General features: G+C 37.1%; 1 non-coding gene across 1 annotated transcript; it reads left to right on the top strand.

Moving 5' to 3' along the window:
* Positions 1-5703: 5703 nt before the first annotated feature.
* On the top strand, positions 5704-5867 carry LOC138829393 (U1 spliceosomal RNA). The gene has a single exon (XR_011372572.1). It is a non-coding gene; the product is annotated as a U1 spliceosomal RNA (small nuclear RNA).
* The last annotated feature ends 8640 nt before the right edge of the window (positions 5868-14507 follow it).

Raw genomic sequence — 14507 nt, 5'->3', positions numbered from 1 at the left:
AATTACATTGTTGGAACCTGAGGCCATCAGCCTCCCCAAATACCATTATAGATAGCAAATGCCAGATTGTGATAAAAAGTGTAATTATGGTTAGTTTTAATTTTAGCCTGGCACTGGTAGCTCAGGGCTATAAGCCGAACTCCTAAGGAAACGGAGATCTGAAGATCATGGTTCAGAGCCAGCCCCTTCAGGAAAGTCCTTGAGACTCTTATTGCCAATAAGCTATCAGAAAACCAGATGTGGCGCTGTGGCTCAAGTGGTAGAGTGTTTACCTTGAGCTGAAGAGTGCAGGGACAGCATCCAGGCACAGAGTTCGAGCCGCATGACAAAATAATTATAATAACAACAAAAACAACAATACTTTTATGATATTATTAAGGTGTTGTGTAGAAAGACTACCATTTCATACTTTTTTTCTTTTTTAAAGGTAACAAACATGCCCATCTTCATTGCCAAGATCCATTATTTTGCCATCTGCCTTCCAGCTAAAGTCTGTACACACAATTTGAACTAGAAAGCAAAGCAAACCAATTTTGACAATAAATATGTTTTTCTCTATACATCTTATAAATCAATTCTGACAACATAAAATTTTTTTAAAATCCCTATTGCTAAACACATCCTAATTTCATGGTAGCCATTCTTGTAGGTAAGTTGAATTACTAACACAAATATTCTAAGAATAAGTTATTTAATGGGACATAGGCCAGTTAGTATTAAGTATCAGTCATGTTTAACTTTCTAAAATACACTAATTTGTATAATAAAAAGTAAAATATGCCCACTTGCAGCTGAGAAGATGGCTCAGCGGTAGAGTCCTTGCCTTTTATGCATTATGCCCTGGATTCGATTCCTCAGCACCACATAAGTACAAAAGACCAGATGTGGCACTGTGGCTCAAGTAGTAGAGCACTAGACTTGTTATATGTAGATTAAAAATTTTAACCACAATAAAGAATTTTCATATGGTCAAACAAGAACTAAATCGGGGAATGAGAATAGCTCACTTTATGTTTTCGTGGGCAGAAAGACTTTGCGGTTGGATTTGAAAACCCTATTACAGTTTCTTTTTTCCATGGCATCATTTTGGTTCAAGGTAAAATACTTGGCCTAAGGAACATTTATGGTTAAGATATGAAATCTCATCATAAATCACTGCAATTGAGGACTGATTCCTATTGTGTGTAAATTCTTCATGCATGTCACTCAATGATAAAGTCCCATAAGATTGCACATTCATCAACTCATACACTTTCAACAAAACATAAGCTGTCTGCCTAGAATGTTGGATACCTTTGGTGTGGAATGTAGCTTGCAAGGGAACAGAGGAATTGTAGGGGAGACTTCAGACCACAGCAACTCACTTTGGTTGAATTGGTGTCCTTGATGAGAATGTTGATGTCAAAGGCTTCACCACTAAGCTTTTCAAAGGAGATGCTGTAGGACAATCCCTTCCCCTCCATAGCTATATGAAGTGAAGCAAGTACTGTCTCCTCTTATTCCTATGGTAGAAAGAAAGCACATAAGTTTTCAACAACATAAGGATTTGTTTTCAGAGTATGACTATCAGACTAGAAGAATCAAAAACCAATCTGAAGTATTCCAATACACTGGAATAAACTATTCTTTCCTTCCTATACACAGTTATAGGGAGATTAAAAGAGATATACTTAATTGTATGATAATTTCTAAGAAACAACACAATTACTTTAAACATTTTTCTGGGACATCAAAGCTCTAATCTGAAAAGAGAATGTTCCTAAGGCAAAAAAAAATAATTCTAATTCGTAACACACCCCCACTCCCAAAATTATTTTTTCTTCATTCAGATTTATCAGCAGATACATGAGAGGGTCTAAGATATTAGACAGCTTCAGCATTAAGACAAATAAATCATATCTAATATATTAGATCATAGCCTAATCATCACTGCTTTTGGAAAGCCTTTATTTCTTGACATTCCTATAATTTTCGTCAATGTATCTGTCTAGCATTCTCTTCTTTTTTCTGGTCCTGGGGTCTGAGCTTTTATTTAACCTTAGTGCTCCACCACTTGAATCACAGTGTCACTTCCAGATTTTTCTGTGATTAATTGGAGATTAGTGTCTCATGGACTGCTGGTGTGAGCCATCCGTGCTCAGGCATTCTCAGAAGTAGGGCTGTGACTCTAAGTAGTAAAGCACTAGCTTTGAGCAAAAGAGCTCAGGGACAGCGTCCAGGGCCTGAGTTATAGCCATATATCCAGTCAGATAAGTTGATGTTAGGCGAAATGAACCTCAAGATAAGGAATCAAATTTTCTTTCTTGCTATTATTTTTAACATATTTATAAGATGATTTTTTTGTTGATTTGTAGGAAGGGAAAAATTGTTTAAATAGGGATACAGGTGGACCCATTGCAACAATGGGATTTCATGTCAAAAACGAAATTTACAACTTTGGTGCAAGGGAGTGGGGAGTAGATGGGAAGGGGTGATAAGGGAAAACAAAGGAGGAAGGAATAATGCTTGATAAGAAATATACTCATTAGCCGGGCGCTGGTGGCTCACGCCTGTAATCCTAGCTACTCAGGAGGCTGAGATCTGAGGATCGAGGTTCAAAGCCAGCCCGGGCAGGAGAGACCGTGAGACTCCTATCTCCAATAAACCACCAGAAAACCGGAAGTGGCGCTGTAGCTCAAGTGGTAGAGCACATGCCTTGAGCTGAAGAGCTGAGGGACAGCGCCCAGGCCCAGAGTTCAAGCCCCACGACCGACAAAAAAAAAAAAAAAAAAAAAAAAAATATATATATATATATATATATATATATATATATATATATATATATATATATATATACTCATTATCTTGGTCATGTAATTGTAACCCCTCTGTATGGTATTCTCACAATAAAAAAAGTGAAAAATAAAAATAAAAGAAAAAAGAGATAGAATCTTTAAGACATGATCGTGAGGAGAACTCTGCCCTCATAGACAGAAGACCTCATTATGAAAATGATCTTGTTTCAAAACAAATACTGTCTTACCTTCTCATTCTCTCATTCATGCTTTTTTGCCTTTCTACCAACCTTCATGGGGAGACACAGCAAAAAGACCTCAGTTACATATGTAAACACCATGCTCTAGTTCTCTGTTTGACATTTCTTTGCGATAAGAATAACATAGACAAGGTTGATTTTGGCTAGAAGAGAATAAGAACAGAATGTATTAATCAAAGATCAGGACACTGAACAAGATACCTGTGTACAATGAAAAATATCTGCTCTATCATTGCTATAGAGGTCAGAGGAGCTTATAGGTAAATAGTTTCTCCTAGATACTCTAATTTATCACTTGCTACTATTGCTTTCATGGATCTCTGGGTACATAGCACACCACGAGTGCATTCACTGACTTAGAACTTTTCTAACACCTTCTACTTTTAATTCATTAGGATTAAAGTGAAAGAAAATCCCCACATATTTGTTTAAAAAAATGGTGCTTAGCCTTACCTAATGACATGGGAGAGAGTGGTGGACCCCAGAATAATGTGTACACAGTCTTCTTATGATATACCCTGGAAACCTGTGGAAGTGGAAGATGGTGCAGAACAAAGAGGGAGATTTAAATGATAAAAAGAAATAGTGGAAAATAGACCATATTTTACAAAATAAGTTTATTACAATCTCAGTTATTCATAGAAAAAATCACTTAAGAACCTTCTTCAGTTCATTGCAAAAATACACTTAATATATGAGGTAAGACAAAATATAGGAAAACTAGCACTAAATATACCTTACCTAGAAAACATTGTCAGTTCTCATTCATCTGGCCAGTGTGGGATTTCTTTTATTTAGTTATTTATTTTTGTCAGTCGAGGGACTAGGACTCTGTCTGATTTTAGCTCTTCAGATCAAGGCTAGTGCTCTAATAAATGAGCCACACTACCATTTCTAGTTTTGTCAGTGGTTTATTGGAGATAAAAGTCCCATGAATTTTCCTGCCTGTGCTAGCTTTTAACTGCGATCCTCAGATATCAGCCTCCTGAGGAGCTAGTATTACAGACGTGAGCCACTACCTCCTGGTTTAAGATTATTTTTCTTATCTGTCCCTTGAAGCAGCCATTTCAAAATTGTCTAACACTGCTGTAGCATTCCTGAAGTATAAATATTATGACAAGTAGAAATCGAAGAAGCTAATTGTACCTGTCAAGACAGTCAGTGACATTTCAAGTTATTGCTTGGAAATATATCATCACTATTCAAATGTGTTCTTTATTTGACAAGATTTGAGTATAGACCGATTTTCCAAACTGACTTTTCTAGTGATGTGTGTCAGTAAGGCATGCTTTAGACAAAATCACTATACTGTATGGATTAAAATACAAAGTATCTTGTAATTTCGGTTTTAGAACTCTAAATCATTGACTGAACTAGCTCTGTCATTATTTTCATGATTCATAGGAATCATTCTAGACAATGAATCAGATTTTTCCAAGTAAGACACAGAATAAAGTATATGACTTGGGTACGGAAAAACAAAGTAATATCATTTTTCCAATTCCTTAACATTATTAGTTTTATTCCTGAAAATTCACCTCATAAAATGTTAGTAATAGAACTACTTAGCAATTTTGTGATGATACAGAGATATTTAAACCTATATAGTTTTAAGTTGTTTACCTCTCTGGGAAGTTTCCCATACTTGTACTTTTTTAAATTAAAAGAAGTTACTTGAAAACTTAAAAAAAGTAAGGTAGATGCCAATGTCTCATCCTGTAATCATAAGCTGATAAGATCATGGTTGGAATCCAGCCGAAGAGGGAAAGCCAATGAGACCTTATCTCTAAATAACCACCAAAAAGAAAGAACCAGACCTGTGGTTGAAGTGGCAGAGCACTAGCCTTGAGCACAAAAGGTCAGAGATAGTGTCCAGGGCCAAAGTTCAAGCCCTGAAAAAGTACCCCCGCACCAAACACAAAATCATACCCAGGGCTGGGATTCCGCTTAGCAGCCTACCATGCATGAGTTTTGATCCAGAAAACAAGTAAAGGAGGGATTGGGTGAGGGAAGAGAGAGGGAGGGAGAAAAGGAGAGGGAGACATAAGTACATATAGAAAAGTGGGTAGCTCTGCATAATAAATTATATTCACTAAGGTACTTGGTCAGGCAAACATTTTCTGTAAAGGAAGAGAGTAACTACCTCCATGCCTTGAGAGCTACATGATATGCCGTAAGTATTCCATTCCTCTATGGCAGTGTCTCAGGGGACACAGATAGAATGAATTCATTAAAACTTTACTAACATTTACTGAAACTTGAATTCTATTTTTATTTGAAATATGTCTAGTAAAACTGTGTGTCTGAATTTTTAATTTTATGTAATTTTGCTTACTGTAGGTATTGTCACTTACAGCTTTGTGGCTGGCTACTCAGCTGAGGAGAACAAGTTTGGCCTCTGATGAAGTCTTAGAGCACCTCCAGTGTAATCCAGGAATACAAGCCACGTAAGTCACTCAGCTTTTTGGTAGTCACAGTAAGAAACAGTAAAATAAGAAAATAAATAAAAATTACAATTAAAAACACCAAAGGAGCTTTAATCAAAATCAGCAAAATTTATCTAGTATTTAAAGCTTAATCCTCAGATTTCAGCATTCTGAGTAGCTAGTATTACAAATGTGAACTACTCTCATGTGTTTGTTAGTTTTTAAAATACCAAGTCAGCATTGTTACTTACCTGGCAGGGGAGATACCATGATCATGAAGATGGTTTTCCCAGGAAAAGATTAATCTATTACATTCCAGATGTGCTAACTCCTGTGATTTCCTCAAATGTGAGAAATTCGACTGCATAATTTGTGGTAGTGGAGGACTGTGTTAGTGCTCTACCCTGGATAACTAACTAGATAGATAGATAGATAGATAGATAGATAGATAGATAGATAGATAGATAGATAGATAGATAGATAGATAGATAGATAGCATTGTATTTTATATTGGCCTCATCTCCTGTCCTGCACTCAGCAGTCACTTGGTCCTAAGGACGATTGTAAAGGATGAGGTACTTCTAGGCCTACTTTGTAGTTGCTAAGGAACTACAAGGAGTAGATAAATCAGCTAGAACTCATCATGAGAAAATAAATGAGGAAGTTGGGTGCAGGTGGCTTACACATGTAATGCAAACTACTCAAGAGGCTGAGATCTGAGGATTCCAGTTCAAAGCCAGCCCAGGTAGGAAAGGTCATGAGATTCTTATCCTCAATTAACCACCAGAAAACCAGAAGTGGGCTCTGGCTCAAGTGGCAGAGCACTTCATTTGTCCTGAAGAGGTCAGGGACAGCACCTAGAGTTCAAGTCCCATGACTTACAAAAAATAAAAAGAAAGAAAACAAATGGGTGACCAGACACAATGGCTCATACCTGCAATTCTAGCTAGTCAGAAGGCTGAGATCTGAGGATCAAGGTTCAACACTAGCCTGGGCAGGAAAATCTATGAGATTCTTATTTCCAATTAACTACTGAAAACCATAAGTGACAATGTAACTCAAAGCCGTAGAGCACTAGCCTTGAGCAGAAAAGATCAGGGACAGGATCCAGGACCTGAGTTCAAGCCCCACAATCGACAAAAAAAAAAAAAAAAAAAAAAAAAGAAGAAGAAGAAGAAGAAGAAGAAGAAAGAAGAAAAAGTAATGAGAGGACACCTTAATGAAATAGCTAGGCAAGGACAATATAGAGAATAACTCCTCCCTTCCTTCTTTTCTTCCTTCTATTCCTTCACATCCTTTCCCCTTCTATCCTAGAATTTATACTCAGAGTCCCATGATTTTAGGTAGGTACTCTACATGATGAGCCATACACCTGCTTTTTTTTTTTTTTTGCTTTAGTCATTTTTTTTTCATTTTTTTTGGGGGGTGGGTGTGGGGAGGTCCAGTCATGGGGCCTGAACTCTGGGCCTGGGCGCCGTCCCTCCGTTCTTCAGCTCAAGGCTAGCACTCTACCACTTGAGCCTCAGCGCCACTTCTGGCTCTTTTCTTTTTGCTTATGTGGTGCTGAGGAATCGATCCCAGGGACTCAGGCATACAAGGCAAGCGTTCTACCACTGAGCCACCTTCCCAGCCCTCATTTTTCTTCTGTTGGTTATGTGACTTGAATTCTGTGCCGGGGTGTTGTCCCTGAGCTCTTCAGCTCAAGTCGAGGGCTCTACTGTTTGAGCCACAGTACCACATCTCATTTTCTAGTGGTTTATTGGAGATAAGAGTCTCATTGTGCTGTCTGGGCTGGCTTTGATCTGTGATCTTCAGATCTCAACTCCTGCATAGCTAAGATTACAGGCATGAGCCACCTGCGCCCGGCTCACTTTAGTCATTTTTGCGTTAGGGTTTTAAATCTATGACCAGGTCGGCATGGACCACACTCCTCCTTTTTACCATTTCTGAGTAGATGAAATAAGAAATACAAGGCATTGGGTTCAAATATTGATTGAGATCCAATATTTTGAATGTTTCCAGGGCTAACATCAAATCATAATCCTCTCTGTATCAGCCAAGACACAGCAGATAGCATTACAAGTGTGAGCTCCCAAACCTGGCTCAAATTTCTGATGACTAAAACATCTGAACAAAGTTTTTTTTTTTATTGTGAAAATACTGTACAGAGGGGTTACAATTACATGGGCAAGATAGTGAGGACATTTCTTATCGAGCATTGTAGCCTCCTACTTTGTTTACCCTTCCCATCACTTCCCATCCTCCCTCCCTCCCTCATACAATCCTCCCCCCACCCCCAAGTTGTAAAGTTTGTTTTTGACATGACAACTTGTACTTCTCATTGTTGCAACAGGTCCACCTGTATCCTTATTTAAACGACTTTATTTTTCCCCTTCCCCTCCACAAATTATACCGACATCAAATACAATGAAAGCATGGGTTATACGATGGGGGAGGGACATACAAAGCAACAAAGAAATAATCTAATAATTGCGTTAGAAACAAATGCATGAAAGAAAAAAAAACATTTAAAATACATATCTTAGGGTTCATTTTCCTAACATCACCTTATCTGACCTTTTCTGCTTGACTCATACATATACTAGATATTGCAAATAAGGGAAATCATGGGACCTATGTTTCTTTGGGCTTGGCTTACATCACTTAACATAATTTTTTCCAAGTCTTTCCATTTCCTAACAAATGGGGCAATGTCATTTTTCCTGATGGAGGGATAGAATTCCATTGTTTATATATACCACATTTTCTTGATCCATTCATCTACTGAGTGGCATCTGAATTGGTTCCACATCTTAGCTATGGTAAATAATGCTGTAATAAACATAGTTGTGATGGTAGCTTTAGTGTGGTCTTGTTTGTAGACATTTGGGTAAATGCCCAAAAGTGGGACTGCTGGGTCATATGGGAGCTCTATGTGGAGTCTTTGAGGAACCTCCATACGACATTCTAAAGTGGTTGAACAAGTTTATACTACCACCAAAATGAAGTAAGGTTCCCTTCTGTCCACATCCCCTCCAGCATCTGTTGTTATTAAAGTTCTTGATTTTTGCCATTCTAACTGGGGAGAGGAGGTATCTCAATATTATTTTGATTTGCATTTCTTTTATGGCTAGGGAGGTTGAGCATTTCTTCATGTGTCTATTGGCCATCCTTCCTTCTCCTTCAGAGAAGTTTCTCTTTAATTCATTAGCCCACTTATTTATTGGGCAGTTGTTTCATTGAGGATTTGTTGTTGGGGGATTTAATTTTTTGAGTTCAAAGTATATTTTAGATACGAGACCGTTGCCTGTTGTATGGCTAGTGAAGATCTTCTCCCAATCCGTGGGCTTTCTATTGATCTTGCTAGCTATGTCCTTTGCCATGCAGAAGCTCTGCAACTTCATGCTATCCCATTTGTCCAACGTTTTTTGATTTGTTTTGTTTCCTGGTCTCTATTAAGAAAATTTCGGCCTGAGCCAAGGAAACCTAGGGTTTCTCCTATTCCATCCTGTAATGATTTCAGAGTGTCTGCTTTGTCTTCGAGGTCTTTGTCCACTTGAAGTTGATTGTGATGCAGGGTGATATATAAGGATATAGCTTTAGTTTTCTACATGTAGTTAACCAATTTTGCCAGCACCATTTACTAAAGAGGCTGTCTTTCTTCCATTCTATTTTTTTAGCTCCCTTATCAAAGATTAGATGGCTATTGGTCTGTAGGTTCATTTCTGTGTTTTAAATTCTATTCCATTGGTCCTGAGGTCTGTTCTTTTGCCAGTAGCAAGTTGTTTTGATTACTATGGTTTTATAGTAGAGTTTGAAATTTGGTACTGATATTCCTCCAGGAGTGTTCTTTACGTTGAGGAGCGTTTTTGCTATTCAGGGTCTTTTATTGTTCCATATGAATTTTTGAACTGAACAATGGGGTATTATGAATAGGTACTGTATTAAATTTGTAGATAGCCTTGGGAAGTATTGCCATTTTTACGATGTTAATCTTTCCAATCAAGGAGCATGGGAGTTTTCCCAATTTTCAAAGTTCTGATTTGATTTCCTTTTTCAAGTTTTTAAAGTTTTCCTCATAGAGGTCCTACACTTCTTTGGTTAATTCCTAGGTATTTTGTATTTTGTGGGGGTATTATAAATGGAGTTGCTTTCCTAATTTCAGCCACACTTTTCTCATTGTTGGCATACAGAAAAGCCATTAATTTTTGAGGGTTAATTTTATACCTTGCTACTTTGCCAAAGTTTTGAATCAGCTTGAGGTTCTTTAAGGACAAGATCATGTTATCTGCAAAGAGGGAGAGTTTTATTTCTTCTTTCCCTATTTGGATCCCCTTTATGTGTGCATCTTGTCTTATTGCTGTAGCTAGGCATTCTAATACTAGGTTGAAGAGAAGTGGAGAGAGTGGACATCCTTGTCTTGTTCCTGAATTAAGAGGAAATGGCTTTAATTTTTCACAATTAAGTATAATGCTGGCTGTAGGTTTGTCATATACAGCCTTTATTTTATTGAGGAATGTTCCCATGGATTCCTAAATTTTCCAAAACCTTCATCATAAAGGGGTGTTGGATCTTGTTGAATGCTTTTTCTGCATCTATTGAGATAACCATTTGCTTCTTACCCTTGCTCCTGTTGATGTGATGAATAACATTAATTGATTTGCGTGTAATGAACCAGCTTTGTATCCCTGAAATGAATCCTGTTTGATCATGGTGTATGGTTTTTTCATTAATTGTTGAAGTCGATTGGCGTAAATTTTGTTGAGAAGTTTTGCATCAATGTTCATCAAAGAAATGGGTCTATAGTTCTCTTTCTTTGATAAGTCCCTGCCTGGTTTTGGGATGAGAGTTATGATAGCTTCATAGAATGTGTTTGATTTCGAATTTTCTCTTTTAATTTCATTGAAGAGTTAGAGGAGTATTGGTGTGAGCTCTGCATTGAAGGACTTGTAGAATTCTGCTGTAAACCCATCTGGTCCTGGACTATTCTTAGCTGGGAGGTCTCTTATCGCTGTTTCTATTTCAATGCTTGATATGGGACTGTTCAGATGGTTTAACTCATCTTGGATTAGTTTTGGCATGTCAATATTTGCTAGGAAAAGGTCCATTTCTGTCAAGTTCTCAAACTTATTAGCATAAAGTTTTGAGAAGTATTTCCTTAAAATGTTCTGAATCTTTTTTGTTTTTGTGGTTTTGTTTCCATTCTCCTCTCTGAGTTTATTCTCTTCTTTTTCTGATAATATTGGCTAAGGGTCTGTCAATTTTGTTGATTTTTTCAAAGAACCAACTCTTTGTTTTGTTGATTCTTCCTGTAGTTTTTGCATTCTAATTCATTTAATTCTGTTTAAATTTTCATTATTTCTTTCTGTCTACTGGATTGGGGTTTATCTTGCTGCTCTTTTTCAAGGAGGTTTAGATGTATTATTAAATTGTTGCTTTCAGATCTCTCCAATTTGTTGATGTAGGCACTCAGAGCTATAAACTTGCCTCTGAGTACTGCTTTTGCTGTGTCCCAGAGGAGCTGGTAATTTGTGTGTTCATTTTTGTTAAATATCATGAACATTTGAATTTCCTTTCTAATCTCTTCCATGACCCACTCGTGATTCAGCAGTGTGTTGTTCAGCCTCCATGTGTTACCGGACTTTCGTTGGTGGCTTTTGGTGTTGACTTCTAATTTTATTCTCTTGAGGTCAGAGAGAATGCAAGGTATAACTTCAATGTTTCTGAATTTGGACAAGTTTGATTTGTGGCCTAAAATGTGGTCTATTTTAGAAAATGTTCACTGTGCTGCTGAGAAAAACATGTTTTCTGATGCTGCTGGGTGAAATATTTGATAGATGTTTGTTAAATCTAATTGATCTATGCAGCTGTTTAGATCTGCAATTTCTCTGTTGAGTTTTTGCTGAGTTGATCTATCTAGTGGGAGAGTGTTGTGTTAAAATCCCCAACAATTAATATCTTTGGATCTGTGTGGGATTTGAGGGAAAGTAGTGTTTCTTGGATAAATTTGGGTGCTCCGTTGTTTGGCAAATAGATATTTAGAATTGAAATATCCTCCTGGAGGAGAGAGCTCTTAATTATTATGTAGCAACCTTCTTTATCTCTTCTCACAAATTTTAATTTGAAGTCTATGTCATATGATATTAGCATTGCAACTTCTGCCTGTTTTGGGGTTCGTTTGCTTGGTAGATTTTGTTCCAGCCTTTAACATTGAAAATGTGTTTGTTTTTATGGGCAAGATGTGTCTCCTGAAGGAGCTAGATAGAAGGACCTTGTTTTTTAACCTAACTAAACAGTCTATTTCACTTAATTGGTGAGTTAATTTGTTAATGTTAAGAGATAAGACTGAAACGTATTTGGGAGTTCCTGCCATGTTATCCCCCTTCTTGGGGGCTGCAAAAACTTGGTTCTTCCTATGGTTCTTGGATTCTCAGTTTGGGTGCAGTTTTTTGGCCTTTATTGTGGTCTTGTTGGTTTTCTATGTGTAGGACATCTTTAAAAATCTTTTGTAGGGCTGGTTTGGTGATGCATTGTTTCAAATTTTCTTTGCTATGGAAGGTTTTTATTTGGCCTTCAGTTATGAAGGAGAGTTTAGCTAGGTACAATATTCTTGGTTGATAGTTGTTTGTTTTTAGGGCATGGCATACATCATTCCAGGCTCTTCTTGCTTTGATTATCTCTGCTGAGAAATCTGAGGTGAGTCTAATTTGTTTCCCTTTATAGGTGATTAATCTTTTCTCTTAGACAGCTTTAAGGATCTTTTCCTTGATCTGAATTGATCCTGTGTGGATTATAATGTGATGGTGGGATGTCCTATTCTGGTCTGGACTATTTGGAGTTCTAAAAACTTCTTGTATTTGAAGAAGCCTATCTTTTTGCATGTTTGGGTAGTTCTCTGCTAGCATCCTGTAAACAAATTTCCTAGACCAGTAACTTCTCTTTCTAGGTGCTCCTCGCCCATTATCCTCAGATTAGGCATTCTGATGGTGTCTTCCAAGTGTTGGATAGATCTATCGTATTTCTTGGATTTGTCTTGAATTGTTGTATGTTCTTTCTTTATAATGTCTAGGCTGTCATCAATCCCCGAGGTTTGATCTTCTGCATGGTCTAACTTGCTGTGAAGACTTTCTACTTTGTTTTTTATTTCTTTTCCTTCTAGGTGGTCAGCTTAGATGGCTTCAAATTCTTTGTTGAAGCTTTGTTTTAGATCTTGTATGAACTTATTTACTTCCTTAATTTGGTGTTCAGTGTATATTTTCAAATCATTTAGTTTATTGTTTATGGTTTCCTTGGACTCCCCTTACTTCTGTTGGTTTCCATTCAGCATTCCCTTTGTGGTCTCCCTGACTTCCTTCTGCTCCTTGTTAATGGATTCCATGAATGCCTTTAGTGATCTTTGTGTATTCTCATCCTGCTCTCTCAATTTCTGTATTACTCTTTGATTAGCTTCCTCCCATTCGTGTGATTTCTGTAGTTCTCTTTGAGTGTTCTCAGCTTGCTCATGCCATTCCTGCCTTTCTCTTTGAGTATACTCAAGCTGCTCATGCAAATCCTGTATCAGCTTTTGAGTAGCTTCCTCAAGCTTATGATATTCCTGTATAAACTTTTGGATTGCCTCTTCTCTCTCCTTATAATGCTTATACAAAGTCTTTTGTATGTTTTCAATCTTTTCATTTATCATGTTTGCCAGCAGTGTTTGTCGAACTATCTGGGAACTCTCCTCTGGATTATTCATTATCTGTTCTGTCTCCTGGTTATCATGAGTGGGAGTTGAGATACCCAGACTTGCCATTTGTCTTCTGTTTTTCTGGCTTACTCTGCCCATTTTGGATGAAATAAGCACCAGTTTTGTGCTAGAACACTATCTTAATGCTAGCATCAATCAAAGTCTCTATTTGCACAGTCAATAGTCTGCAGATACAATCTAGTTCAACAAATACTTCCATTCAACATCAAACAATTATAAATTAATGGGCTATGAACCGTAAAGAAGAATTTGGTAATCCAGAAATTATTAGGTTGAGGAAGAGATGTGGGTAAAAAATAGGAATAGAGTGCTGTGGGAAGGCACAGGGAGTGTTAACTAATTCCTAATCTCAAAGTTGGAAATAGGTTGGATAAAATGTAAGTAGAGAGAGAAAAAAAAAAAGAAGAAAGAGAAAGGGAACAAAAATGGACCAGAAAAAATAGAAAGGTAAATATTACTAATATAATACAGAAATGAAAACAAGCTATTCAGAGAAGATGAATATAATGAGAGAAGAGGAGGGATATAAAGGAGATGTGAAAAACTTAAAAATAAAAATACTTAAAATATTATATAGGTATAAAGAGGTAGTACTGCTATTAAGGAAATTAAGTCTAAGAGGTTTTGAATTGAGTAATAAATTTGTGGATTAAGTGTGTTCACAATGGGGGATAAGGTCTAATAATCGACTAAAGGTTTATCTGAGGATGTGCAGAACAGCAAGTAGCTCACATAAAGAACAAAAGAGAAGAACCGGTGAAAAGGAGAAGAGAGAAAGAAAATAGATCAGAAGTTCAGTAGAGATAAAAAAAAACAAAACAAAACAAAACAAAAAAAAACAGAAACAAGATAAAAGGAAGAAAAACGCACACACTTGTACCCCTAAAATAAAATTCTAAGAGGAGAAAAAAAATACAATTTTTTTTTCAAAAAAGGTAAAAATTAAAGATTAAAAAAAAAATTTTAGAGAATTTTTTTTATAAAAGGTTCAACAAAAAAAAGTTCTTTGATTTTTTTGGGAGGGGTGGGAAAAATCCTGTGTCTCCCTTGTGTCCAGAACCAGCCTCTTGTTGGAGTCTCAGGTCTGCTTGTGTTCCTGTGGCTTGGTTGGTTACTTAAGTCAGTTTCTTTGAATAGCCAGAAAAATGCTCTGCGATCCTCCTCCCAGGTTAGTTAAATGGGAGGAGATGGCTTTCTCCTCGAGTTTGGAGATGTTGTGATGAGGCTAGGTTCTGGGTAGAGTTGAGGCCTTTCAGCAAACAGTAGCTTTTCCCGGGGGCTGGTTTGTGAGAAACTCACG

Source organism: Dipodomys merriami, unplaced genomic scaffold (genome assembly GCF_024711535.1).
Source record: "Dipodomys merriami isolate MVZ:Mamm:240054 unplaced genomic scaffold, mDipMer1.0.p SCAF_1702, whole genome shotgun sequence".
NCBI lineage: Eukaryota > Metazoa > Chordata > Mammalia > Rodentia > Heteromyidae > Dipodomys > Dipodomys merriami.
This window is presented reverse-complemented; position numbering and strand designations above follow the sequence as displayed.